Source organism: Eumetopias jubatus, unplaced genomic scaffold, assembly GCF_037043125.1.
Source record: "Eumetopias jubatus isolate StellerSeaLion01/CBP00866 unplaced genomic scaffold, mEumJub1_p1.0 scaffold_16, whole genome shotgun sequence".
Taxonomy (NCBI): domain Eukaryota; kingdom Metazoa; phylum Chordata; class Mammalia; order Carnivora; family Otariidae; genus Eumetopias; species Eumetopias jubatus.
The window spans coordinates 14,678,669-14,703,280 of record NW_028274822.1 but is presented as its reverse complement, the minus strand read 5'-3'; the positions used below and the strand labels follow the sequence as shown (position 1 = coordinate 14,703,280).

The 24,612-nt window shown below is 44.4% G+C and overlaps 1 protein-coding gene and 1 pseudogene across 1 annotated transcript in view; both read right to left on the bottom strand.

Annotated features, from left to right (window-relative positions):
• RNF152 (ring finger protein 152) overlaps nt 1-24,612 on the bottom strand; it is a 69,793-nt gene that overhangs the window by 3,723 nt on the left and 41,458 nt on the right. The window lies entirely within an intron of this gene.
• On the bottom strand, nt 5,113-5,962 carry LOC114208916 (protein YIPF5 pseudogene; annotated as a pseudogene).

Genomic DNA, 24,612 nt, shown 5'->3' with positions numbered 1-24,612 from the left:
TACAAGCCCGAGATGAAGAGTACAGGCTCCACCAATTGAGACAGCCACGCACCCCCAGATGCCTTTTAAGGAAACAAAATTCTTACAGAACCTGCAAGCACCCTCCCGCTGATCCAGCCGGAGAGCGCAGTCCTGCAGGGAGGGGAGAGGTGAGCATGGCCAGGCACAGACCACACACCGTGGACAGCCTTGAGTGCCAGACCAAGGATGTGGGACTTCCTAGCAGGTGATGGAAAACACCAGAGAGGTTAAGAGTATGAGAATGAGGGGACCCCTGGGTGGCTCAGTTGGCTAAGCATCTGCCTTCCCACCCAGGTCATGATCCTGGTGTCCTGGGATTGAGCCCTGTGTGAGGCTCCCTGCTCAGTGGGGAGTCTGCTTCTCCCTCATCCTCTGCAACCTCCCCATCCCCACCCCCTGCTCATTCTCTCTCTAATAAATAAATAAAATCCTTAAAAAAAAAAAGAGTATGAGAATGATTCATTAGGGTAGTCATATTCGGGATAGAATGGAAAGAACTGCTGGGAAGCTATTATGATATTAGACAAGAGGTAACGAATCGTTGAAGGAAAGACTGGCAATCAGGATGAAGAGATGAAAGGTGCCAGGCGGTTCTAGGGAAGCCGAGTGGGATCCGGCAGTGAATTACAACGTGGCTGCACAGTGGGGAGAAGGCACAGAAAGTCTGGAGAGGATAGTGACATCATTAAGAGAAACAGGGATCCCGAGAGAACGACAGTGAGTTCTGCTTGGGCCATATTCCAGTTGAGGTGCTGGGAAGATATACGAAATAAGTTATGCAGGAAGATAGAAAAGAGTCGGACAAAAGCTGAAAGTGTGGGGCTGATATTGTAGAGAAGAGTCAGGTGTGGACCCGGAGACCTAGGTGACAGCCACAGAGAAGAGCTATCAGCCAGAGACAATGGAACAGAACAGAGAGACACCCTCGGGGAGCACACAGCTCCGTCTGATGGAAAGGAAGCACGGAGACAGAAGCAGAAGGAAAGCTATCAACATCTCCCAGCATGCATCCCTGGCAAAAAAAAAAAAAAAAAGGCCTGAGCAGCATAAGGGTATGGAGAGGGAACCTTGGGTTTTGGTGGCCAGGAGATCCTTAGTATTTTTAAGAGTGTTTTCAGTGAGCATCAGGGAGGTGACACAGTAGGCAGGGATGCTAGAATGGGAGCACCGGAGCCCCTTTTGAGGTAGTGCAAGACGAAGGGGCAGGACAGTAGCTGAGAGGGCAAGGAATCAAACACTTTGTTTTGAGAACAGAGAAATTTGAGCAAAGAGAAGCAGGGGAGGCAGGAGTGCTCCAAGCTGCGGGGTCTGCTCTTTGCTGTCCAACGCCGTGACCGCCAGCGACAGGTGCAGGCGAAGGGAGCGTGTGGAGCTTAAGAGAGGGGGAAAGCCGACAGACTTCCCCAGTGGGCCAGCAGTTAGGGTAGAACCTTCTAATTTCAGACCCCAGGTACGGAATGTATTCTTTCTCAAAATCCAAAAGCTAAACACAGGGTTTGCTGGTGAATCTTGCAAATGCTCCTCTCTATCCTTAGCGTTAAAGCCCAGGGACAGAGATAAGGCCACAGTGACAGACCACAGGGAGATGTGAATGTGTGTGGATGGGAAGGATTCACTGCTTGGAGCTGTGGAGGCAGAAATGACAGAACTGGGGAGGGGTAAGAGAAAAAGCACAGATTCTTGCAGTTTTATGAATTTGGAGACAGCTTTCCTTAACAATGGTGCTCAGGACTACCACCCTCAAGGAGTGGAGCTGGGACAAAAAATATTTCTTGACACCAGTATGGAAACAGTGACCACCGATTTATTAACCTTCCTTCCTGCCATATTCTTTACCTTACTTCCATATAAAAATGCGGGAAGCAGCTTAGCAGAGGAGGAAGAACAGAGGCTTTGGCCTCAGTGAACTTCGGGTCCAATCCTTGCTCTGTCACCACCAGCTGTGACACTAGAGCGAGTCATTGAACCTCTGGAAGCCTGCGTCTTCACCAGCTAATGAGGAAAAATGGAGCTGTAGCGGAAGTCAAGTGAAGGGCTCAAGGAGCACTGGTGTCATCTCCCTCCCTCCCTCCCGACTCCAGACTCCTTCCTTCCGGTGCTATGTGCCATCTGCCCAGGGAGCTCTCCCTGGCTCTCAAAGAACTGCCATTTTGAACAGCTTGGGAGGAAAAATGCAAGTATTCTCCTTGGCCCTGCCCCAAGACCTGCCACACCACCATTTTTCAACAAAACCAACATGCAATTTTATTCATGAATTTATGTTCCAAGTAATGTTCACTTAATTGGCATTGAGCTCCCTTAAAACTAGATTATACTACTCAATTTCCAACTCTATCCAAGTGAGCCTAGGTCCTAGGATAGAGGCTGAACACCAAAGCAGAATGGGGAAACAGTTCCTATCTTCCACGCTTAGCCACTCAAGCCATTTTGGCAGCAGCATCTCTGATTTATCCGTGGACGTGTTTGGTATGAAGCCAGCCTATACTGTATTCCAGTTTATTTTCTGCAGCATAATTAGCAATGATGATGATTAGTTAGGTAAAGAGAAGAAAATTTATGAGCCTATGGACCGAAGCTAATGATGAATCATCCCTTTTCCTTTTCTTCGGAACCTGGAAAGATGTGAGTCAATCACAGAAGAAAGGGAATGCAAACAAAGCACATGTAAAAGCTGGAAAATAAACTCGAGTGCCTGGTCAAATGCATCATACACAAGGCACACACTGGCGAGAGCCTCAGGAACCAGAGTTTGATGTTATTTCCTTACTGAAGCAAGATATGGCAATCAAGCAAAACACTCATTACATTTAAGAGGAAAGGGCACCTCACTGGAATGTATACAAACATGTGTATACTGAAATATATTGGAACAATTTATTTTGAAAGAATCTGAAAAACCAGACCACAAGAAGAGGAATAGTCCCTGAAGGACAGACTCAAAATAATTATGGTTTATAATAAGATAGAACTTACTTTCAAATATTTTCATAAAACAGTACTTAGTTTCATAAATGATGTCAGTAGTACAATATACAGATAAAAGGCCTTGAATAATCACTGAATGCAGTCCTAATGCATGCCTTGGTTTAAAATGCCTTTAAAAAAAAAAGATTTGTTTATTTGAGAGAGAGCAAGCACGTGGGGGCAGCGAGGGTGGGGGGGGGAGGGAGAGAGAGAAGGATAGAAGCAGACTCCCCACTGAGCGTGGAGCCCGATGCAGGGCTGGACCTCAGGGCTGGACCTCATGACGCTGAGATCACAACCTGAGCCGAAATTAGGTGTCGGGCACTCAACCGACTGCGCCACCCAGGCACCCCTAAAGTGCTTTCCTTGGTTTCGGCTCAGGTTGTGATCTCAGGGTCGTGAGATGGAGCCCTGCACTGGGCTCCCTGCTCCTCTGAGTTGGCTCGAGATTTTCTCCTGCTCCTTCTCCTTTGGCCCCTTGCTCATGCGTGCCCTCTCTCTCTCACTCTCTCTCATATAAATATATAAAATCTTTTTTAAAAAATGGACTGAGATTTGTGTAACTAGAGGAAGCATGATTTGGGGGGGAAAATGCCAAGAACTAAAGGGTTGTGTATGTTGCTATTGTTTGGGGGCAATGGATATTTGATGCTTTACCATATTGATACATGTTCACAAAATAAAACTTCCTCCTTTTTTAAAACTATATAATTTTTTAATAAAGATTATTTATTTATTTGACAGAGAGAGACACAGCGAGAGAGGGAACACAAGCAGGGGGAGTGTGAGCGGGAGAGGGAGAAGCAGGCTTCCCGCGGAGCACGGAGCCCGATGCGGGGCTCGATCCCAGGACCCTGGGACCATGACCTGAGCCGAGGGCAGACACTTAACGACTGAGCCACCCAGACGCCCCTAAACTAGATAATTCTAAGCACCTTTCTAAAAGGTGTGGGCATCATAAAGTGCTACTATGAACTTAGTGGGTGGTAAAGTAGCACAGGTCTCCAATACTGAGTTTGTAAGTCCCAGTTACTTTTAGAAGTCCAGGCACATGAGGATAAAAAAGCTGATGAAATAAATAATCCAGATAGTTTTACTCTGCTTAGATTCTTAAGACCCTTCATACATTCTGATTTAGATTTGTGGCCATGACATTCATTGGGAGGCCTCTCCTCAGAACTGTGGCATGGACTAATAGTGATTACATCTGGCTGACCTTGAACTGTTCCACCTGATGGTCTCCAACAGGACCTTCAATTCAGTGGTCATGTTGAGAAAAATCTCAAAGTCAGAGATTAAGCTAGACACTGTACTGCTTTTCTTCCTCTATTGAAATAGCATGTCTTTCTTTTTTTTTTTTAGCAGTTAAAATTGGGAAAATTTTAATTACTAAGCATCAAATGCATTTTACATTGATAACCGCAGTACTGAAATTGTGACATGTTAAATATTTTTCTCAAAAAAAGGTTAGTGATTTTCTTTTTCCTAGGAAATATGCAGATCCAACTATGAACATTAATGTGGCCAGTCTGGGTCACTATGGTTTAGTAATGCTAATCTTAACAGGTGTTCACATTTCCTGTCTACAATAAAGCAGACTATGAACTTCTTGTCTCGTTGAATTTTAGCAAAAACTCCATGAGATAATTTAAAGGAATGTCAAATTTTGGAAGTGCAAACTCGTAAATTCTACTTTGGGATCACTTTTTGCTTCATGTGCATCTAACTCGAGAATATAGGCAATTTTTCTTTCCTAATCCCTTGGAAAAATATTTCTGCAACAAGTCTCCTGTCTTCTTAACTAAGACTGGGCTGTTTCTAAGAAAGATTATTAGCTCTGTGGTTAGTTTCCCACAGTTGATAAAAATCTATTAAAAACATCTTACTGTAATTTGCAAGGAAAAAATTTGTTTTTCAAAGGCTGCAGGAAGAGGAGAGAAATAGCACTTCTTATTCTTATTTGTATAAGCACAAACACTTAAAGCTAGTCATACTGCAGACAAATCAAACATAGTATTCAAAAGTTCTATAAAAATGAACAAAAAATACATGTTTACTTCCATTGCCCCAACAGTCAAATGTTAGGTCTGCATTAGAGTTGCACTGTAGCAGTTCGCTGCTCCAATTTAAGAGTTCAAAGTCCTTTTTGGCCCAATGATGTCCACATGCCAGATAAATTCAGTTCAAAAAACGGAAATTAGGGCAAAGACTCCATATAACAAAGCACAAGGATATGCTACTAGAAGTTGCTGTCCTTCCATGGCTAATGCAGAAATAAAAATTTTGGACGCAGAAAAACCACACCATCCAATAATTCCAGCAGTGAGAATGATTCCTACCATTCCTTGCAAAGAAAATATCACTGCAAAGCTGGAAAGTAGGATCATGGGAAGAAGACAATATCCAAGGACACTTGCCACACACCCAAATGAAACACCTGTCATACTCATTAAGTTTAGTAAACAAAACATTCCTAGACATCCAATTGCACTGATCCCATATACATAGCCAAACTGGATTTTGCCAGCCAGTAACAATGTGGCTCCAAAAGCAAGGCAAAATACCATTGGTCCTGCCAAATCAGTTTCATTCATGATGCTGCCGTCTGCTACTTTTAATGGATGTAACACTGTTAATGTTTTTTGCCAGATGTGGTCAAGATTGATACCTAATTCTTCTAATAAAGGTGGCTCATCCTCAAAGTTGTTTCCATAGAATGGCTGAGGTGTCGTTGCAGTGTACGCCTGAGTTGGCTGAAAAATCTGCCCGGTGTATGGCTGTTGTGGCTGCATCATGTCTGGAGGGACAAATCGGCCTTGCTGCGAGTAGTCATAGCCAGGATACTGTTTGCTATAGGGTCCTCCACTTCCTCCACAGTCATAGGACTGCTGTGACTGGTCATCGATGCTGTAACTTGTCTGGTAGAAATCCGTGTTTAAGTTATCAAACCCTGCCATTGCAAATTATCAAACGCGGAAGCGGCGTCAGCAGCTCCAGCAACCCCCAAAACCCCCCAACAACGCTTAAGACCCTGAACTCACTCCGTTGCTACGTCGCAATAGCATGTCTTTCTGACACAGGTCATTTACTTCATTCTTCAAGAAAAAGTAAATATTTGAAATGGGATCAAATGAAATAATTACAATTACATTTAATGTGGTATTTCAGTTGGCAAGACCACTTGGTTACATTGGACCTTAGTAAACAGTCTGATTAGTGGCAACAATGGGAAGGGCCTGGCAGTGACCGATGTGTCGCTGACTTCCTTCCGGTCCTCTGGTAGCAGAAAGCAATCCTTTCAGGACACAATTGCCTGATACAGGTAGAGTCCAACTGGTGTTAACTACTCTCTCTGATTTAATGGAGAAGGAGTGGATTCGAGGACTCTGACAAATGTTAAATGAGAATTCCATCGGCCCAAAATCTAATATTTGCATTGTTTCCTCCCATGAGCATCTGTGGTTTGCTGTATTTAATGATGTCAAGAATCTAGAAAGTGATTGGTCTTGGATGACCACAGGGATGCAGCAGGGCATGGTGACCCAGTATGGAGGCAGAGTGGCCTTGGTAGCAGGCGCAGGCAGGGGCAGGCCGGGTGGGACAGAGAGATCGTGGCTAAACAGGCAGAGGGCAGCAGACCAGCCAGAATGCCATGGTCAGCCCCGGGGACCTGCCACACGACCCGCAGTCCTGACAGACCGGGCTCAGGACAGGCGCCAGTTCTGTTCTCTGAAAATGCAACTAACCGAGCAGCTGAAGCTGAACCAGTCTCTGGAGATGTTATTTACTCAGGGGCATTTCATTTACTCAGAAGCATTTAAGTCAAGTTGGGAAAAAGATAAATGAATGTGATCCATCCACAGTTTGGCAATGCATATTTAAAATCCAAGTATATTGGAATCAAGACATTTTTGGGAATTAAAACCAAATTTCACAATGGCCATGAGTGACAATAACCACTGGTTTTTGTGGGTTTGCTTCTTCTAATAGCTATCAAACAATCATTGCTCTTAGGGGTCAGGAGATAAGGATTTTAGCTCTAATTCTGCCCTAATCAGACGGGTCCTTAAGCGAGTCACCCCTCTGCGAGCTGCAGGGTTCTCACCTAGGAGGACACTGGACTAGATGATCCTCTAAAGCACCTTCTAGCAAACAAGAGTTCTACTATGTGAACACAGTGCTGGGTTTCTGACAGCACGACAGAGCTGTCAGGCAATTTGTTCCATGCTTATGATACCTGACAGATAATTTGTAAATATCGTGTTACAAGAATGTACATCTACGTGAGAGAGTGGGCAGCTAAATAAATGGGAGGCAACTTACATTAGAAATTTCTTCCTTTGAGCACTGGGTATTATACCCAAACAATGAATCATGGAACACTACATCAAAAACTAATGATGTAATGTATGGTGATTAACATAACATAATAAAATAAAATTTTAAAACAAGAACATCATTATTGGTAAAAACTTAAGCATTAAAATCAGGGAAGTAAAAATGTTGTTCTCACTGCTAGGATTCATTCTTAATGTGGAAACCATAGTGAAGACAGACAAGTAGAAGAAATAAACAGCATGTCAACTGTAAGGAAACAAAAATAGCTATTTATGGACTATACAACTGTATATCAATAAAAATATCAGGGTAAATGATCAACATAATAAAAAATAACAATACTAGCAGAAATTTGTACAGTACTGGACATGTACAGGATGTGTTCTAAATCTGTAGACATATTAAAAGACATTCTTTATAACAAAAAAAAAAGAAATTTCTTCCTTTGTGCCTCCGGTTCAACGAATGAGTCTAAGCAGAGCTAATGCGCTAACAGAAATAGCCACAACTTTGATTTGTAGCAACAATCCAAAGAATAACTATCTTATGTCTAATCAATAACCTTCTTAGACCAAGGAAGATATCGCTATTACCCAAACTTGTTACCAGGGTAAGGTGGTCCCAACGTTCCCTTGAAGAGCCGCCTGCACAGCTGTCTACCTCATACAGAGGTTAACCCTGGCATAAATCAGACGCTCTGCTTCACCTTCACTTGTTCTGATCACCCAGTAATGGTAAAGAAAAAGTTGCAGATGCTCATAAAAGCAGGGAAGAGATATAAAGGACAGTCAGGGGATCCCTAGGCTCCCTGGAGAGAAGGGATAATAAAAGATGCCATCAGACAGACAGACAGACAGGTAGAACAAAGGGAAAACGATCCATTACTCCAACTCCTAGAATTCTGAGTACAGCTGAAGGAACTGACAAGTCAGGCATATAAGTAAAGCCAAAGAAATGAAAAACGAACAAAAGTCCTAAGCCTTCCCAATGGCTGGACATCTACTAAGGCAAAACACTTGGTAGGTAAACAAATATTTACTGGGAATCCATCATGTGCCAAGCATTATCCAAGACACCGAGACACTATGGCAAACTAGTGCTTTTGCCCTCAAGGAGCCTAGACGTGCACTTGAGGGAGGAGCTATGGAAAGAGTACCACAGGAGGGGGTGGGCGCACAGAGCACTGAAAGGAGCTGCTTCTTCAAGCGATCATATGTGTTCTTCAGTTGATCATGCACAGGGCTTAGACAGAACTACCAAGCAAAGAACTATCACTGTCTGTTAGAACCAGAGAGGATGCTGGAACAGAAGGGGCTACCAGCCAGCCCACTGTTCTTTCTACTCCAACGACACCGGAGAACAGGAAAAGTCAGAGGGAAGGACACCAACATATGATTAAGCATCACATCAGACCCATGTGATCACCCCAGACAGCAAGGTGGGCTCTGAGCCTATAAGCCTCAAGAGAAGCAGGAGTTTGAGGTGGTATCTCAAGGCCATCTAAAGACGGCCCAGTGCCAGGGAAGCACATTAGGTCATCACTGGGGAGAAGGGTCTGAGGGCTTGGAGTTGTGCATTAATGACCGTGAGGCTCTAAGTAAGCAAGCTCCCTGGAGAGCAGAGGCCCCTCTCTGCCGTCCCCATTGCCCTGCTCTTCATGTGCGGGGTAAAGGGGAGCTCTGAAGGCTGCAGACTTCCTACATACATATTTGCATTTCTATAATATGAACCACATATGTGCATTCCCCACTTTGTTTTTTCTTGCCCAACCACAAACAGAAAACTTCAGGCAATTTGTTGTTTAATTTTTTCCCATTATCTTTTATCTTTTATCTATATCAGAGACCCTCAACCTTCTGTAAAGAGGCAGATAAGTATTTTAGGCTTTTAGGCTTTGCGGGTCATACAGGCTTGTTCACAAATACTCAACTCTGCAATCAAAGTGTGAAAGGAGTCATAGACAGCAAAAACAGGCCTAGGCTGGAGCTGGCCACCAGGTTATCATTTGCTGACCCCAGATCGCCACCATTTCTCCTCAGCCCTGCCCTTAATCCCCTAAATTCCGTGTATTACTCTGGAGACACCCATCCCCACATCAGCTTCTTGCTCTCACATTAGTTATCTCGGCTGGTATCTTTCTGTCATGCCCCAGAAGGCAAACTATTTTCATAATTTAGGGAAGATAAGAGAATATCAGCTGTATAGATGCAACACCTTTCTAAATCACTGTTTTCAGACAACAGGAAGAGAGGTGAGCAAAGAACATTGACAATGACCATCATTCATCATTCACCATCATTGATGGTCCTCAATGACCATCACCCACCAACAGCAAATACTACGACCATTTGTGAGAACACAAGAGTTAGGGTTCCAAACTTCTTTCCCACTTAGAAATATGGATCTACCACTTTGACAAAATGGGCAATAACTCTAGAGTTTATCATGACCACTCCAGATTAAAGACAACCCCTAATTTGATGGAACTTCACAGAGACACAATGGTAATGCTGCCTGACTGCCTGAACTCTGGATAACAATCTTGTGTTCATCTCCACAGTTATGGTAAGTCAGGAAGTAGCTGAACCAATTTAGATATGGCCAGGTTAATTTCAGCTTTATGCTGCTATCTCATGGTGCTTCACCTCTATCAAGAAGGGACATTGGGTACATTTCCCAAACACATGGAGATGTCCTTCAAAGTGCCACAGAACATGTATGATGATGAGAACTCCATTAATGAGACACCCTAAGGCTAGAAGGAGGTGCAGAACAGGAAAGTCTTGGCTCAATTTTATCTTATTTTTTTTAAGATTTATTTATTTTAGAAAGAGAGCGCATGGGGGGGAGGAGGTGGGCAGAGGGAGAGAGAGAGAGAATCTCAAGCAGACTCTGCACTGAGCGCAGAGCCTGACATGGAACTCAATCTCACGACCCTGAGGTCATGACCTGAGCCACAACCAAGAGTCAGACACTTAACCAACTGAGCCACCCAGGCGCCTCTTGGCTCAATTAAAAAAAAAAATCTAAATATTAAGACTCACCTACTTTTACACATTTAAAAAAATATATATTTAAGATTTCTTCAGATTACCTGGAAAACATTCTAAATTAAACATTTGAAAAGAACAGCACATTAAAAACCTGGTGGGTTTTATGGATATCTCTTTAAATAAATCTATTCGGAAGCCATTTTAAGATTATTTTCTTTGAGCAGAGAGTGTTTATTGCTGTAGTCTCCCTACCTAGCATCAATTTCGATGATTCATGGCATAAGTTAAGTCTCAAACTGAAGTTGCAAAGGATCCCTAACGGCACTGGTATTAAACCAAACCCAAGAAGGGTCATGGGGGGGCAGTCAGCTGTCAGTCTGTTTGTTACACTCTGCTTTTTCTGACATCCAGCTGTAGTAACTCAACAACACCTGACTTTCCATTTAGGCAGGGTAGGAAGAAAAAAAGCACACCCCCTCCAAACTGGATATCGAACGGTGGTACAACCACATGCCATCGACCATTAATCCATCTTCCCTAACCTCACAAGAAATCCAAAAGACTTCTCCTTTGCTTTCTTATATTTATTTTAAGTCAACTCTGAAGTAATATTTGACAACAATAAAATGCACATACTTTAAACATACAGTTCAGTGAGTTTTGACAAGCATAGACAACTGTGTAACCACTCTGCCAATCAAGCTATTGCCATCACCCCACAAGGTCCCCTGTGCCTCATCCAGTCCATCCTGCCTCCCTGCCTGCAGCTCCGACCTAGTTTTGAATTTGGAGTTTATCTGTAGGTACAGGTTTAGGGGAAGTGGCAATACCCAGGACCACGTTCTGAGGAATAAAGGTGTTGAACCAATTTCACATTCATATTTCCCAGAGAAAACTACAGAGTAAGAAATAGTACTCTGTATGCATTCATTCAAATACGTACTGAATACAAGGCACTATCCTGGGTTTGGGGGATCCAGAGAGAAAAAGATGGGCCCCTCCCTGCAAAGATAACCATGTGATGTGGTCTGGGCTTCATGTAGGGTATCAGACAGCAATGGAAGAAGCACCTGTGTCTGCCTGGGGAAGCCCGGCAAGATTTTTCAGGAAAAGGTGGCATTTTAACCTCAGGGATGAGGCCACAGCATAAGCAAAGGCACAGAGCCCTACATGAGGCAGTACCAGTGGTTAGGGGCAGGGATCAGAACCCGTGGCCTCAAGCAGTACTCACATATGTCTGTAAAAGGTGGTAATAACAGCACCTACCTCATAGGCTGTGTAGACTGAAATGCGTTATAACACAGGTAAAACTCTTAGAACAGCGCCTGCCACCCAGCTGGCTCTTCCTGGTATTATCACTACCTGATGAGGAAGGAAAGGGAAGGCGTGTGCGGAGCCTGACGGTCGGGGAGGCAGTAGGGTCTGAGCAGCATTAACTAATCAATCAATTAAGCACAGCCCTTCCCTCCGGGCTCTGAGCCCAGTGGAAAGGCAAGAAAGAGGGGGGGGGGAGGGTTTAAAGTATAACCTTGGCTTCACCATCCCAAAGCAAGACGGGAGGAAGGCCCCAAAGCCAAAATGGCGCTTCCTGTTCTTCGCATTCGGGTTCCAATGAACACAGCAGCTGTCCCTAGCGGCTGGGGAAGGTCAGGTCACTAGGTGGCAGTAGGAGCAGGGGGCAAAACATGCCCCCAAGGAGGGCAAACAAGTCAGCGAGAGAGGAAGGGAGGAAAGAAAGAGAATGAAGGAAAGAGGAAGGAGGGAAGACGGGGGTCGGGGAAGGAAAGAAAGCAAGACACGGCAGGGCCCTTCTCTGTCCTCCTTGCAAATCCCCAGCAAGGGGCACTGAGAAAGGCCCAGCACCCAGTAGCAGGCAGAAGCAGCCGTTTCGATTTTGTGGGAAGCTCAGGAATGGAAGGGCGGGCCCCTCCCCTTCCTACTTCTCAGGGTTTGGATTTTATCCTGTGAATGACAGGGCTGGTGAAGACTTCACTGCGGAGGAACATCACAGTCATAACTGCATGATCTTTTTTTTTTCCTTCTTAACCATTTTAAAGTACACAATTCAGTGGCATGACGTGCACTCATAATGTCAGGTAAGCAACATCATTATGTCCAGAAACTTTTTCATCATCCCAAACAGAAACTCTTGGAGGGCCAAGGGCAGGCTGCCCCAAGACGGGCCACTCTGACATGAAGATAATTTTGAACTGAAAGCAATCCAAACCTAGCAGATTCAGGAAAAGCTCTTTACCTCCCCCGCAACTGTCTGCCTGTACCAGGAAGAGATGTATTCACAGAGATTCCTCTTTACCTAGAAACTGATCTGCACAACAGGGCAACCTTTGTTTTCCGAGCATCTCCTCCCAGCCCACCACTAATGGTCTTTCTCCTCTTCGTGGCCAGACCTCTCCTACCCCTCTCCTTAGCTCACATAAGACCCATGGTGCCTCACTGTCTTTGGGATTTCATGTCTGCGTGGATTCCCCATACGTAGGAAACTACATTTGATTTTCTCCTGTTCATCTGTCTCTTGTCAATCTGATTCTCAGTCCAGCTAGAAGGGCCTTGAAGGACAGAGGAATTTTTCCCCCCTGACACTCGGTACTCCTGAGTAACAGTAACTCCCCACAGCCCGTGGTAACCTCTATTCTGCTTTTGTTTCTCAAGGAATTTGCCTATTCTAGGTGCCTCATATAAGTGGAATCATATATTTGTCCTTTTGTGTCCAGCCCATTTCACGAGCAGGTTTTCAAGGTTCAGCCATGTCAGAATGTCATTCTTTTTTATGGCTGAGTAATATTCCATCGTGCATTATTTGTTAAAGCTCCTGGGGCAGCAGCTTGGGGAATTAATTGGGACTGGTTCGGGGGGAGGGGTGGTGTCACTGCTGGAACATAGGCAGTGGGGATGAAGGGAAGGGGGAAGAGCAAACAAAGAGAACTTGAGGCTGGTTAGAATTTGAGAGGAGAGGGAGTGTCAGGGAGCCCTCTTGTGCAACTATAGACCCCAACAGTTAAAACCAGACATAGACAAGACTGCTTAACTCATGCTCTAACTGAAACCCATGGTGCTTATTTCTTATCACACTATCTTGAGGCATTGACCAAACTGTTTTGCAATGACTGGAACATTCTAACTGCCAGGCCAGAAAAGCCCAGATAGCAAGGTCATGCCTAGAAGACCACACCGTGCACACCCCCTTTCCGGCCCATGATCATGTGCTGGAACACATACCAACTCCCACCTGTGATCACACGCTCCCTGCCTGCTCTTACACGTAGCCCCGCCCGAACCTCTCCTATAGAGCTCAGTTTCGGGGCGCCTGGGTGGTTAGGTGTCTACCTTCTGCTCAGGTCATGATCTCAGGGTCCTGGGATGGAGTCCCCCATCAGGCTCCCTGCTTGGCGGGGAGTCTGCTTCTCCCTCTCCCTCTTCCCCTCCCCCACTCTTGCGCGCGCGCGCACGCTCTCTCTCAAATAAATAAAAATCTCTAAAAAAATAAATAAATGAAACTCTAGTGTCCACCTTGCAGGCATAGAGGTCAGTTGTTATGACTTGAGCCTGCCACCTCCCCTGGCTTCCAACACCCAAAATACATTTTTCCCTTTCTCTTTTCCAACTCTCATGTCTTGAGTTATTGGCTTCTCTTGCAACAAGTTTATCCAAGTTTGTTTGGCAACAGTGTTGGCCAACCCAGCCAGAAGCTACACTTTCGATTTGTCCGGCCCTTGGGTTCCCCGGGATGGAGGAGTTGGCCACAGCAAGGCTCAGGCATGCGTTTCCTGAGTTAGTGACTGTGCTAGATCGTTTGGTAGGCACGATGAGGGAGGGAAAGACCCCCAGGTTTCTGGTTCAGACAACTGGATGGAGGGCAGATTTCTGAGGAGGACTGCTTACTAAAATGCAGGACAGGGTCTGAAGGTTACAGAGATGGCCAAAATGCTCTGAATCTTGAAGTTTTCTAACTGCTCAAGTCCTGACTTCTATGTGAAACTTAGATAACCACTGGGAAACTAGCATTACCACAGAATTTTAATTATATGATGTTATATTTCACCCAATCAATTATTAGACAACAAAGAAATGGGTATTTTCATTACTGGGCCCGCTAGAAGAAAAACAGGGGAGGAGAAGAGACTATGAACCACAAATGTTCAAGGTCACAGAGATTAAACCTCAGCAGTGTTCAAATTCTTCTCATCTCTAAAAAGGCACAGTGTAAAATATTTGTAGAAGGTTCTGTGGTGCCAGGCTAGAGCTGTTTATTAGGACATCACACTGTCAAATAATGACTGTCACCAGGCTCGAAGCTATCTTTTGCCATGTAAAATTCCTTTCTCTAAACCCTGGCTGTGGTCACCACCTCAATGCAAGGAAATGCTCAGATTTACCTTTGTTGCTTATTCAGTTTGAGATGCCCCCTCCTCTTCAAACAGACGCATCTTTACAGATTAATAAAGCTTGCCGAGTCCAGTAGATGGTATACAGCGGGTGCTCATTTATTAAATAACACCCAGATAAAAGAGCATGTCTCCCTCTTGCTGTCATATTATCTCAATAATAAGAATATTCAACTTCACAAGGAGCCCCAAACTGAAATGTGGGGTTATGGATTATCCAAATGTTTATATCCAAGACCACACACAAAGTATTTAAGCTTCAAGAAGAAAAAAATTAAGCAATTTTGGACATCATGCTCTCCCCCCTACTCTCACCAAGTCCCCTAGAAGCAAAAAAACCACTGTAAATAGTAAGCCTGTTTAATCTTCCAATTAACGTATTGAGTTTCAGCTGTCATCTCCTTTGCGAAAACATTTCTCATAACTTACCTTTCTCAGAAGAGTCACAAAATATATCTAAAAGCAATAAGTTAATATTTTTTAATATTAACCCAATTCGACTTTGAATTTAAAACACAGAGATGTAGCAACAATAGGAGGGAAACAACAAATACAGATTTAAATGAAAATAGATGTCTCACAAACCGTTCGCTGATGTAGGTCATGGGAATCAGATTATATTGGTTTATTGAGACAGCCAGTCCATTTCAGAAAATAATTCTCTAATGCTCTCAAGTTACCGAGTGACTTAAAATAAAATAAGGTCGGATTTAACCTACATTGAAAGGAGGGAAGAGGCAGGAAAGCCTCAAAGAAATTCCAATCTAAGGTGATTCACAGCGCGGATCCCGCCCCACCCCCACTTCCCCTCGGCAGCCACAATCCAGCTCCACTCCTCCGTCCTTCCCTCTAACTGTGGCAATCCCTCCGTGTTCCCGTCAATGGAGCATCACCGAGACCAGAGAACCACAGACTCACACACAAATGCAGTTTCCTGAGGAAGTGATCCTAGAGCTAACATCACTGAACATGAGGGCCCGTCTGTTAGTCTCATCGGTTTGTTTTCCTTTAGCTGATGGGAAACATTCTAGGGCTCTCAAGGCCAAAGGGACTCTGCATTTTTTTAAATGCCATCTATCCCTGAAACTGGATTATAATAAGCAGATAAAGAGACACAAACATCATGACAACAATTTGAAGAGATTTTTCTTTCTGTCCATCAAACGAGGATGGGGCAATACATCATCCAGGTGACCCTTCCCAATTATGGATACTTTCATAACCTGATTGCCATTTGCATTTAAAAAAAAGTTCATCCACAAGATAAAATATCAAATACACTGGCACTACCAACTCCTTTTATTATGGGTGCAAAACGCCAATGCAAACCTGCTTTATTCCACAAATCAGCAAGTCATCATTCATGCAATCAGCCATCCAGTGAATTATTGAGTACTTACTCTCACCAGGCACTGGAGCAAATGATGTGGCCCTTGGTTACTTATTCAAGTACTTGTCGTGCCCTGGCTTGAACTCCACCTTCCAGCCACTCTGAGTCATTTGCACTTCTATAAAGGCAACATGCCTCTCTTAGAGCCTCTAAGCTTCTACACACCTCATTCTCTTGCTTAGCATGCCGTCCCCTTTTTTGGCCTGGAAACATTCAGCCCAGATGTCCACCACCAACTCTTAGCAATCATCTCTTACCCTTCTAGCTGGGTTAGGGGCCACACTTAGGTTCTCATATTCTGTTTACTTGTGTCTCCCCACTGGAAAGGGTTCCTTTAGGGCAGGAACCTACACACCCCCTGTGTTTGACCAACTGAGGGGTTCAATGGACTTCTGTTCACGGGCATCTCCCCCCGCAGCCAGAATGAATACCTGAGGACAGGGATCTGGCTCGTCTTCTATTCTTTCCTTAATGACTGCCACCAACTGAGTGCTCAATAAATGCTTGGAGACTGAATGAAAACTAACTGAAATCAGGCCATTTTTGAAAAATTAAGGACATATGGTCACCAGTATTGTAGGCAATTCAGAAATGATGAAACATGGTAAGATTTATGCATTAACAGTATGCTTTTATTTACCTCTTCCCAGAATGGTAAGTTGAAGGAAGGAGTTACTGGGTAGGAAAATAAACTCAGATGTTAAACTAGTACTTCTACAAAATAATTTGAGTCCATGCCTCATAATGTCCACTGAAGACTGAATAAATCAGGGCCTGGGAGTGGGGGCCCAATGTAAGTATCTGCAAAAACCTCCTTGGATGATTGTCATGGCAAGTGAGGTTTGAGAGCCACTGATAATTCTTTACTCTAACCAAAAAGGGCTTTAGCATCGACCCCACAACAGGCACTCACTCTGCGGGAGAACACAGCCGCAGGAGGGGGTGGTACCCTTATCTAATAAACCCATATGTGATTTACCTGTCGACCCAGTAACTCCACTTCTAAGTATTCACCCTGAAAATACACCTCCATTCATACAAAATAAAACATTCACAAGGTGATTCATTTCACCATTATTTGCAACAGCCGTATGTTGGGGGAAAAAGAAATTTAAATTCCCATTCACAGAAGCTAACTGGTTTCTATCCACTCAGTGGAGTCGTCTGGAATGTGGTCATACAAAAGAATGAAGAAGATGCTATGAACTGCTCTGTAATGACAGCCTGGTTGTACTAAGTGGGGAAAAGGCAAATGGAAGAAAGAAGGGGAGTAAGAAGATATATTCGCTTTTTTTTATGAAAATAAACAGAGAATAAACCAATTAATGTCACAATGGTCACAAATAAGGGGGTGGGTGGGAACGAAGACGAAGGGCATGGGGCAGGTGAGGTCTCTCTCAGTATATCTTTTGTACAGCTGTGACTTTTGAGTCATGTATACATTTTACATATTTTAAAAACGAATTAAATCAAAAAGCGTGAACAAAATCAAACCCTAAAATTAAATACATAAACAGAAACAACTGAACTGAGCTCAGATGGACAACATAACCATCATAATCAGAGGGGAAAAAAGTGCAGAAAGAGAAAAAGAACGAGAGGAAGGGAGAGGGAGTTATTTTTTAATGACAAATCCCAGCTAATATATGAAAAATGACAGACGAATTTTTTTAAATCACCATTTTGCCATCTCCAGTGTAGTGACTGATTTAGGCGAAGATCATCCATAAATGCCAAAATCACTGGGTGAAAGGTTGCTGGAAGGCAGCATAGCATATTTACTCGCCTCAAAGATCAGCTCACAGATTGCTTATTAAATGCTGGAGACAAAAGTCATCTCTACGATGGAGAGATCTGGCAGGCATCACCTTAACCAAAGACCTAATGGCACAGGCTGATGTCACGTGCCTCCTGCAATGGCGCATGGAAGAACACAATTTTGCCTGTGAGGTACCCTGCCAAGGGCTTCATCTTGAATTTAATCACAAGGAACAAGACGTGGAGAACTTTTATGAGCTCCTCAAAGCTGGCAATGTCGTGGAAAGGAAATCAAAAGCAAGGAGACCGTTCTAGATTACAGGAGACTACGAAGATGGCGTGAACCATGTTGGGAATCCACGACTGGGGGTATGTGTGGGGAGAGGATCTCTACAGTGATAAAGGACATTTTTAAATACGGACTGTATATTAGATGCTATTATTGAATTAATGGTGAATTTTCTTGGACGTGATGATGTGATTCCAAAAGAGAATGTCCTTGTTCTCAGGAGATACAGGCAGGAAGCATCCTGGGAGTGAAGTGTCATGATGTCTCCAAACGTGGTGAAGTGTAAAATTCATCTCCATTCCACCTGTTTAGTTATTCCTTCTATTTCTAAGATTATAGGTGAGAGAAAGCTAAATGCAGCCAAAGCAAGCCTCTTACACTTCTTGAAAAGCTGCCAATCACCCCTCAAAAATGTGTGAGGATCTACGAAAATAAAACCTCCTGACTGTTACGGGCTGAACCGTGCTCCCCCCCAACCCCATAATTCATACATTGAGGTCCTAACCCCAGGCCCTCAGAATGTGACTGTACTTAGAGACAGGACCTCTAAAGAGGTGATTAAGTTTAAATGAGGTCACTAGGGTGGCCTTAATTCAATATAACTATGTCTTGATTAGGAGGGGAAATTAGGGCACAGATGGGTATTCCGAAGACCACATGAAGACACAGGGAGAAGGTGGCCATCTACAAGCCAAGGAGACAGGCCTCAGAAGAAACCAACCTGCTGACACCGAGATCTGAGACTTCTACCCCCAGAACAGTGAGAAAATAAACTCTGGTTGCTTAGGCCACCCAGTCCGGATACTCTGTTAGAGCACCCCAAGCAAACAAATTACCCTACTTTGTGCTTTTCTTTCTCTTTCTTTCTTTTCTTTCCTTTCTTTTTCCTTCCTTCCTTCCTTCCTTCCTCCCTTCCTCCCTTCTTTCCTTCCTTCCTTTTTAAAGATTTTGTTTTTAAGTAATCTCTACCCCCAGGGTGGACTCGAACCCACAACCCCAAGATGAAGAGTTGCACACTCCACCAACTGAGCCAGCCAGGCACCCCTTGCGCTTTTCTTGATTCATTTTCTATTTTGCCAGGCCAAGTGCCCAGCAGAATTCCTGGCTCACAGCACCCAAATGCACTCTTTCCTTCAGACTTCGCAAGAATGGCACACAAGGTCCTTCGATCCCATCCCCCTTAATCACACAGGCTCCATCTCCCACTACCACATCCTCCCCTAGGCTCCAGGACACCCTCCAACTCCTAGTTCCTTGCCCCTGGGCCTTTCTTTGAAGAAACACACACACTGTCCTCCTGACTTGAAGGCTTCCCTCCACAACCCTTACCAAATTGGAGGCTCCCCCCTCCCCAATTCTTCAGCTCTTTATCAGCCCCTATGAAACCTCACCCCATGCCTCATTGTAACTACTTGTTCACTCACAATTCCCACCCACCCCCCAGATTTGGTTGCTGTAGAGCAGGAAATATGTGTTCTTTATCTTTGTGAACCACAGCATTTAAGCACATGCTAGACATTCGTATCTTTAGTGAATTAAATTAATACGAAACATGAACCATCCTATACGTTCAATTTTGGACTCCTAACTTTTCATTCACTTGGCATGTTCAAGGGACCAGAGAAGCAATCACAAAAAGGACTCCAAAGTCCAGCCCTATAACCAAAGGCGGAGTAATACTTAAGTCCTCACATTTCAGCCTGTACTTGAAGCCAGCCTGATTTTCATGAGTATTAGCAGAAATGAATCTCAGAGAACCAAGATCAAATGAAATATACCTCAGTGTGAGCTTAAACCAACCTCTCTTTCTAGAATAAACTGTTGTGATCCTTCTTTAGTCCCTGGCAAACCACCTCTCCTGCCACCCCTCCCACCCAACTTGGCCCCAACGTATCTACAAATAGCCACAGAGCATCCTCAGGTAGCACTAACATTCATGGCTGGAAAGAGGTGGAAGAGCCACCGTTTACTAGGATGGCACCGGAGGGTCCAGCAAAGGACAGCACATAGACTGATGCACTTCTGCCGCCCAGAGCCCCTCCCAAGGTCCTTGCTTTCCCTCCCCATCCAGATCAAAGGCTTACCTATCCTTTCTCATGACTCCCCTTCCTGCCTCCCACCTACTCCCTCCTGGGGGACTTCTGCCCATTGTAGGTTGATGCTCCTTTATCCTAAACTGCCTATATTTGCTTTGTCCTTCTTGTCCTTCCTGGTACCTGCTTCTCTGCCCGCACCAACACAGGCTGCCGATTTACTCGCAACCCTCCCCGCCCACCAGCAGTCTCAGCTGACCTTTGCCATCATCTTCCACAACTTCGCTAAACATTACTCATAGGGCCCCACCTTATTGCAAAAAAACAAACAGCTTCCCCTTCCCTAAACCATTTGATAGTAAATTGCAGACCAGAGGTCCCATTACTGTTGTACCCTCAAGGTATTTCCTACATAACTGCAGTACAACCATTAAAATCAGAAAATTCCACCAAATGTCCTAATGATGCAAAGGGATAGAATCCAGGGTCACATGTTGTATTTACATGTCCTGATTCTCTATTCTTCTTCAATCTGGAACAGTCCCTCAGGCTTCTCTTGACTTTATTATAATCTTGACAGTTTGAAGATTATCAGGGGTTACTTTGTAGAATACCCCTCAGTCTGAGTTTGTCTGTTGTTTTCTCATGAATAGATTCAGTTTATACATTGTATTTGGTGGGGAGAGGAGAGAGATTACAGAAGTGATTCTAGCAGATGGTTATGTTACATTAACTTAACACTTGTGTCTCCCACATTTCTCCACTGTAAAGTTACTCTTTAATCCCCTCCCTTTTGTATTTAACAAGTATTTTTTTTAAAGATATTATTTATTTGACAGAGAGACACAGCGAGAGCAGGAACACAAGCAGGGGGAGTGGGAGAGGGAGAAGCAGGCTTCCCGCTGAGCAGGGAGCCCAATTTAACAAGTATTTTGTAGAGAGGTATGTTCAGGCTATATCAATCTTATTCCTGATGAAACTTTCATCCACCCACTTTAGCATGGTTTAAAAGTTCTTGCCTGAATTAACTATAACATGATGGTTGCCAGATGGTGATTGTTAATTCTACCCTTTCTTCCACATTTATTAGCTGATATTCTGTTGAAGGTAGAATGTCCTCTTTTCCTTATTTATTTTATTCATACTAGTATGGGCTCATCGATTTTACATTATTCAATGAGTTAAGACCCATTACTGCTATATTTATTTTGATGCTGTAAGTACCCTAGGTTTGGCTATCAGGGGCTCCTTTAGGCTATTCCTATGTCCCCATCATTCTTTGAGCATTTCCTTACTTTGTGACACAAAAAGATATTTTAGGCTCATCTGATACTTCCCCTGTCCCAGGCCCAGAATCAGCCACTTCTCCCAGGAGCCCATTCCTTTCACTTTCAGAATGGCATTTAGAAATCAAGATCTTGGGGCTCCTGGGTGGCTCAGTCGTTAAGCGTCTGCCTTCGGCCAGGTCATGATCTCAGGGTCCTGGGATCGAGCCCCACATCGGGCTCCCTGTTCGGCAGGAGGCCTGCTTCTCCCTCTCCCACTCCCCCTGCTTGTGTTCCCTTTCTTGCTGTCTCTCTTGTCAAATAAATAAATAAAATCTTTTTAAAAAAGGAAGAAAGAAAGAAATCAAGATCTTAGTGGGACGCCTGGCTGGCTTGGTCGGTACAGCATGCAACTCTTGATCTTGGGGTTGTGAGTTTGAGCCCCACGTTGGGTAGAGAGATAACTTGAAAATAAAAAAGAAAGGAAGGGAGGGAGGAGGGAGGAGGGAGGGAGGGAGGGAGGGAGGGAGGAAGGAAGGAAGGAAGATAGATCTTAGAAACCATAGGTATCCTTGTGGCAATCAATTATCACTGGTCCCAGGACCTGTCAGTGGACACAGCTAGGAGCTGAGCTCCACTGGAGATGCCCAACAGCTCGCTCCCATGTAACTGACAAGCCTCAACATCAGTTAAATCGCCTAAGATCCTGCAACTTGGACTTCTCTGTCTTTTCTTTATAGCCCACAACCCAAGGAGCTAGGCTTACAAAGTGGGGGTCCTAACCTGTCACTCAGAGCTCCCCTTCCTCTTCCAAAGCCTCATGCTCTGGTCTGGGAGCTTCTAGTTCTGATTGTGTCATCCTTGGTCTGTCTCCTTGTCATACTACTCTGTGTGTTCGTTTCTAACTTCTTGGCTTCCCAGGTGGACTTGCAGAGTCCACGGGTTCCAGGCAGCCCAAAAGCCAGTCCTGCCCTGTGCACAATCCATCCCAGCTCCCAGAACCCCAGGAATCTGGTTGTCCCAGAGGAGAATTTTCCCACTAAAAAACAGCACCCCAAAAATATTTACATTCTTCATGGTGACAGTCCATCTTTCCCTATGTTAATTTCTAATGGATAAAAAAAAGTTTTAGGTGGTGTAGCAAAGTGATATGTACCTTTTTAAGTTTGTGGGGGTGATATTTTAGTTCCCAAGTCAGGGCTCCTCAGCTAGTCCTGCATTTCTGAGCTTCTTCCCTGTCTCTGCCTCTGACATCACAGTTTTTTCTAAAAGCACCATTGTTGTTCCTTCCTCTACTGCTCTGTTCAGCTTCCATCCCCAAAAACGTGTCCATCCAGGTAACCTAGAGATGACATATAAATCTTCTGGTTCCTACTACCTACTGTAGGAGCCTATTCTGGGGTGAGAAAGACTCACTGAGTCCTTGAAACAGCCATTCATGGGAAAGGCGACCAGAAGTCAGCCCTAGCCCACCATACAGTCCATCTGCTATTTTTTTGGGCGTTTCCACAGGGTTCCATACATGATGGATGTTTAATAACATTGTCGGCCTAACTAGCAGTGATTGCGAGTGGATACTCATAAAAAGTTACTACAAAGGCCTATAATTTTGGACCTCAGAGCTTTCATTTTTCCAAATGGGAAAGGCATGTAATAAATATCTCCAGAACCGCAACGTGATATGACACCAGCTATCAAGGCTCAAGGAACCAATATTCATGAAACAGTCCCTTATCCATTAATAACAGTTACAAAATGTCAGATTCCACAGCTGTGCTGGGCTGCAAATCTTATATTCTTTATTTAAGAATAGATAAATAAATAAGCCTATGCATTGGTTTGATTTTTCTGGGCATAGAGAAGTGAGATCTTTCTAACCATCATGTCAAACATGAATCCATGAGTTCGGAGTCAAGGTCTCCCTCTTCTAGACTAATGATTCTTCACTCTCAGGGGCTACAACCATTCTGAGAAAGTGATAAAGGGTACAGACTCCTCTATGTCTGAGAGGGTAGAGGTGCAGAAAAACACATGTACACAAGCAGAGTGTGCCTCTAACTTCACAGAGCTTGATCACAGAGGCCCCAGGGGAAGAACCCCTGCCCTCCGCCAGCGCTTCTCAAACGTTAATGTGCCAATGAATCACCGATGCTGCTCTGAGCGGCAACCTTCTAGAATAGAGGTCAGCACACTTTCTCTGTCCAGGGACAGAGGGTAAATATTTTTGGTTTTGTGGGCCACACAGTATATGCTCCAACAACTCAACGCTGCCACTGTCCCAGAAAGCAGCCATAGACAATACCCCAACAAATGGGATGTGCCTGTGTTCTAATAAAACTTTATTTACAAAAACTGGAGGCAAGCTGGACCTGACCTGAGGAACACGCAAGAAGGTATTACTTTAAACCCGGCTCAAGGACTATAATAGCAAATTACAAAACTAAACGGATTTTTTAAAGGTTTATCACATATTCACTTTGTTAAAAAGTGAATCCAGCAATTCCCATTACCACATTTTTCCTATGGAACAATTTGTTAGGAAGAAGCCATTGTTCCGTTCTGCAGCCGACACAGCGAGGGTCAGAATAACTCCACATTATAAACATTTCCTGAAAGACCCTTTGTGTCCTGCTTTTCTAACTCACAGCACAGTTCTATTAACTGACAGCTGACCACATGCCAGACGTGAAAGCAGAACACATTCCTTCGTGTTCCAAGCTGCCCGTTCCTCTCTTGAATCCCGCTGTCATTTTAACAGGCCCGGCAGCTGTCAGACTCAGGCCAACAGTCACAAGGGCTTTGTTTCCACAGAGACTTGTTTTCACAAAAATCAGGACCCACACAAGGCCCTTCTCGGGCCTCACCTGCCCTCTGCGGCCAAAGGGCAGATGCTCGACTACTGAGCGCCTTCCCGGGTGAGCTGCCCCGAGTCACTTCCCATTTCCTGCCTGTTTCTGGCAAAGCCCCTTCAGCCACAACCTGTTAGCTCCACAGAATGGAAGGGTTTTGGATGGGCTTTCCTCCCAAGAGTCTGCATTCCGAAGTTCACACCCGGCCAGGTGCCTGCCGACCCTGCCCTGGAGGAAGCATGGAGCACACAGGAGCATGGCCTGTGTGGGTATGGAGTCATTTCTGAGGGACTGGGAAGACTGTTTTCT